Below are 6,174 nucleotides of genomic sequence, written 5' to 3'. Positions count from 1 at the left end.
AACTTATTTCCTGTGAACTCGCTCAACTAGTTTGTTGATTATTTGCTGCATGCCTTGCAGGGCCTTAGGTATACTTGGAGCTTGCACCAGAGGAGAGGCGGGTCGTTGTGGACAAGAACTCGTGAATGCCTATTAAACACTTTTACATTCACACATTGATACTTATGTTTTGGGTTTTACATTTAATGCTTCCGCTACTTAAACAGTGTTTGGTTTTGGAACATCAATCGTATCTATTATGCTATGTTTGATATGATTGATGGCTTGATCCTGGTCAGTCACGCTCCCAAGCGGTGGTGTTCCGCAGGTGGATTTTGGGGGTGTGACAATGGTTCTCGGCATGACTCCAGGAAATAGCAAGACTTATCTGAGCACAGACTCAATAATCCCACGTGCCGGCTGCCATGGCGATATCGACTTACTCTATCCAACGGAATACCTAGCTATACTGAATTTCAATGGTTGGCCACCACATGAATTAGAGCTAAAGGTTAATGTTCCAGTAATACTTATTCGTAACATCAATCAGACATCTGGACTTTGCAATGGCACAAGGTTGATCGTCACTCAACTATTGTCCAGGGTCATTGAGGCACAAATTATGACCGGTACAACAATAGGACAACGTGTCTATATACCTCGAATCACGTTGACTCACGTAGATGAACAACTTCCTTTCACTTTCAAAAGAAAACAATTTCCCCTAAAACTTTGTTATGCAATGACGATAAACAAAAGTCAAGGTCAATCACTAAACAAAATTGGTATTTATCTTCTTGAACCATTGTTTGGACATGGTCAACTCTATGTGGCACTTTCATGTGCCACATCTCCACAATCACTGAAAATTTTATGTGTTCCAAATGCTAATGCGCCACTAAATTTTACGAAAAATATAGTATACTCAGACTTTTTAAAGGAAATAGATGACGCCTTGGCCAATAATTAAGAAACCTATATGATCATTACAAGATTGATCCGTTTCTGAAAGACGGCGTAATAGACTACCCTCTATATTGTTTAATAATGATATGCCTATTTCCTAGCTACCTTAGATTATTATGCTCGCTAATTCATGACAAAATCATCAGCTCTTTCTTTTTGATGTACCTAGATATGTTACTAGACTTAACCAGTGACCAATAGGTGGTTCTAAAGATAACAAGCAACATACTAATCTTACAGTAAGCATAATATCTAAAGAACTGTGTATTAGATACCCTTTTATCAGTTAATAATTTCCCAATTGCATAACCAATTGTTGGTGCATTTTACTTTTCCATTCACTAATTGATCATAAAACTTATTTGCACTAACTTCCTTTTTTTTCAACAGGAACGAATTTGACATTTTTTTCCTTTGGAACCTATACCAAAAGTATGTTCTTTTTTTCCCATCTTGCTTACCTTCCCCTATAATGACTCAATATAAAAACCATTGTTACTTACGCACTATTTTCCTTAGGACATAAATGATGCAGCAAATTGTTGATGTTAAACCCAATTAAGTGCTCCTTCCACTACACATAAGAGTCATCAAGAAATGGAAAACGTAGACGATGGATTATCTGAAATCACAAACAATGGATCAAGATTTGTGCTACCTTTTTGTAGACAAACATGTATGTTAAATAAAGATATATCTACCATTAAGACCATTTATAACACATAATTTAATTTAACTATGAGCTACCCACAGGGATCTGCAATAGAGGCAACTGCCAACCCAAAGAAAGAGGCTTATTTTGATTCAAAGTTAAAAATCGGCTCATGCTACAAGGTAAGTGAATACCTTGCAATAAAATCTCGAGAATACATGAAGGTCGTCCCACACGATGCAACTCTAAGGCTTGGGACTACAACAACTTTTGAACCGCTTCACGACAACAGCATACCAACTTAGTATTACAATTTTGCAACTTATGATATGCTTGCAAGTCGAAAGGCAAATCCAAGACCATTAACAGGTAATAACAATGCTTTATTCTTTTGTAAGCATGAGAGAAAAATTAGGCATTTGAATTCGCGATGAAACAAAAAGAAAAATTGGGCCTCAGTTTCTTATCATTAGTCAACTGAATAGTATGTTCCTGAGAAGTGACTTCAAACAGAAATTGGGGTCGTTTCAAGTGTTGAAAAATTGGGAGAGATGAGGTTGTTTATATAAGAATAAAACCTGCTGGCAATGGAATAATTTGATGCTTTTTTCTGCAACAAAGACGCCCATTAAATAAATAGATAAGGGGGGCTGAGCATTTTGCAGAAACGGACCCGATCCGACCCGAAACCGAATAATAAACAGAGATATTCGGGTTTCGGTACAGGTTATTCGGTTAACCCGTAAAGGACGTTCAGGATGTGGACCATTGTATCTGTAAATTCATGAAAAGAATTTCATGTCCTCCTTTGATTATTTTTTTCGTTCCATTTTCTTTTGGCAAAATGATACTGAGTTTTTTAATAAGGCTATCAATGTTGCAAATCATCAAATTTTCAAGAACCCTAGAAGTAATTGTAATAAACGAAGAATAAAAAAATTTATTACATTAAATATAGTTTTTTAAGTCTGCCAGATTTCAGTTTTACAAATAAATGAATAATATCTTAACGTCTCATAACACACATTTATACAGATTACATAGGTCGTGTGGAAACAGTATCTCCTCCGTTAAGAAGGGCATGCAAGAATACCATCAAGGTTAAAATCCAAGATGAATGGTTAGTAGTTCGCATAACTAAAACATAACATTTTCATGTTAGACTTAATCACAAATAATATACTCTGTTTTCTTTTATCACATACTTACCGGAAGAGGAAGAATGTGATTGAGATCACTTTCTGGGCACAAACGATGTTTCCGTATGAAAAAGAAAATGCAATGGGCCAGCTGCTCGCAGTTACAGCAACCATCGTAACAACGTTCCAAGGTAAGTTGCAAACCATTACACCTTACTTCCTTTATTATAGAAATTTCATGTATGTATTAACAACAAACATGTCCCTTTACCAGAAAATCTCTAGTTAGAATCTACTGATGCAATGATGGCAGTTCTAAACCCAACCATTCCAGAACTACAAAGCTACATTACAAGTAAGTATTTGCGTCTTAACAACATAATTTTCTCCTAGGTGCTTGATTATCCAAACACTAATGATGTCCTCATTTTCGATTATCAACTAATACATCAAAAATCAAAGAAGCCCATAACCATTTCATAGCAATATATAGTTTTCAATTTTTCATATGCATGCTTTACCTCAAATAATTAATATTAAATAGTAAACTCGCAATTATAGATTTAGCAAATTGGAAAGATCAGAAACAGTTGGACAAAAGAACCAAGTTTTATTGGATTGACCAAATACAGCGAACAAAGTTTACCCACAAGGCAATAGTGACAGAAATCACTGAAGATCGTAAATGGTTTTATGTTACATGCCTAAAGTGCAAAGGCAAAGTCCACATACAAAGGGCTGAAATTCCACGCTTCGTATGCAAATACGATGGCCATGTTCCTAACCCATCTTTCATGTAAGTCTCCTTGAACTCTCATATAAAAAACACATAATGTATGACTGAAACAACAATTGACCTCCAATCTTTAGGTATTGTGTTAACACAACTATAGAGGATGAAAGTGACAAAGCAAAGGCTGTTTTCTTCAACGAAGCAATTGAACAAATGCTAGAAAAATCTTGCTACAACATGGTAGTCAAAGATGGACACACAATCCGAAAATTATACCTCCAGATATTTATAAGGTCAGGTGAAAAACTGTAGTTTTAGACATCTCAATGAAACAAGACAACTCAATGGCCATAAACAAAGATGGAATACTACCGGCCATAATTCCAGTAACCCCAGATCCTAAAACAACAACTACCAAAAGAGGCGCACCGGATTCGCCAAGTATATGCAAATATATCCATATTTTTTAAAAGGTCAAATGCATAAAACTACCTATAAAATCCTTTTACTATTACACAGATGATGAAACACCAGGAAAGCAAGAAAAGAAGTAAAAGGACAATGGGGAAAGTAACATTTTTGTCAGATCAGAAAAACCAAGATGCATCCTTGCCGATTTTGCGCCTTCACAAAAGCTCTCTTTTGCGACACACATACAAGAACAACGAACGCTTTGGCTTTAGCACAATATTTTGGCATCAACAACAAGATTGGAAAAGTCAAGATATCAACATCTCACTTCACAGAAGCCATTTTGTATTCAGCAACAATGTGACAACCCTCACAATTACAGGTATCCGTACACTTAATTAATATTAAATTTGTGCTTAATGACTGTGCTTGATTACAACTGATGGTTAAAATGCTTTCTGATTTCTGTTACATACGTACATATGCATCACATTTCATACTGTCACTCCATTTATTACACACCACCTTTAGTGACAAACCTGATGCACAAAGCACAGTTAGCACAGTGAGCGGATAACCCAGAAAACATGTTGACAGTGCCAGCACACAGACAGACAACGTTTTGAGGCCAATATGAGCCAGAGACAGGATACTACACCAGTGGGGAGTGTAGGGAAGTGAGGACCATAAAACTGCGTCACTAGGTGATAGTTAAAGTGTCGGGAAGTGCCTAAAACACACTTTAAGTGTAGAATTCTGCATTTTCAGCAAAAATTCAGCATTTAATATGCTAGTAATGTGCCAAAAATATGGCAGAATGGTCCTGTATACTTTCCTAAGTGTCGGGAATTGAAAGTGACACAAAAAGCTATATAAAAGACACTTTACGGAATAATTAAGCACTTTAACGGAACAGTATCAAACCGAACAACTAGACAATACCCGGAACACAAGAATATTGTCAAATACATTGTTTCACTTTTACTAAGCTAGTTATGGTCCCCGAACACCCTAACACACTATATATTACATAACACACTTAAACCACTAACTAATCACTTAACCTTCTAACTAACTAAACTAACTAACCATTGCATCCCAACTAAACCAACCCCCCCCCCCCAAAACCGGTTGTGAAGTGGGACCCCACCACTTGATTTTCTTGATTAGTTTAATGGATTTGTATGTACTTATGTGGACATTAGACCTAATGGACAAAGAAATGTTGGAAAGGTTATATATTAAACCACAAGTACATCACATTCTCATATCACCTTCAACACACCTCAAACACTCTCTCCCTCTTCCTCTAGTTCGGTCGTGAGCCACCACCTCCCTCACCATCATCATTCGATCATCTCCAACCAATCTAAGGGCATACAAAGGTGTTAAAGTGCATACAACGAAGCTTGGTGTTCTCGGAAGTTGAAGGACCTTCTCTATTTGCTATTAACCACCTCATTTCTACTCTTGATCTTCCCTAGCTTAAAAGCTAGTAGTAAGTCTCTTGAATCCTCATTTTACTTCATGTTTAGAGTGGTTAATAGTTATTGTATGCTGAAATCTTATTAACAAGAAAAGAACATGAACACAAGACTTGAACATAAACTAACTTGATGATGAAATATTGTTAAAATGATGAAGTAATGTTAAGTATGATGTTGTGTTGTATTGTTGATGATTACTAGTGAGATGATGTTAAACATCATGGTGGAACTTGTTAAGTTAAGATTAAAAACTTAAGTTAACAAGTTAGGAGGTGATTAGTGATTTACATAAAAGAATCACCTCCATGTTTAATCATGAACTTGAATGAATAAAAGGTTTCTTGAAAAATAAAGATCAAAGTAGGTTGATAATCATGTAGATCTAAAGATCCATGAGTGGTTCTTCAAAAGAACCAAGTTAAAAATATGAGTTTCATAAAATCTTGGATCTTATATAAACTAATCTCATTTTTGGTGGATAAACAAGTGTAGAAACACTTGTGTAACAAGAAAAGTTCATAAAGAAATATTTTTAGAAAATATGATTGGAAGTTGTAAACACTTAAACTCTTTAAAAATAAAGTTTTTAAAGAACTAATCACATTTTAGAAGGTAGCAAGACTTACTAAGAATGCTAGTAAGTTACTACATATTTTTACAAATATTCAAGTCCATGAAGTAGTAGTTATTACTTGATTTTGGCAAAATTGGTAAGTAAAGGTTGATTGTTGATGATTGTGAATGGATTGTAATGATTTTTACAAAAGAAAATGATATGCTTATAAGCATGGACACCTCCATTTACAA

The sequence above is a fragment of the Helianthus annuus genome, chromosome 11 (assembly GCF_002127325.2).
Source record: "Helianthus annuus cultivar XRQ/B chromosome 11, HanXRQr2.0-SUNRISE, whole genome shotgun sequence".
NCBI lineage: Eukaryota > Viridiplantae > Streptophyta > Magnoliopsida > Asterales > Asteraceae > Helianthus > Helianthus annuus.
This window is presented reverse-complemented; position numbering follows the sequence as displayed.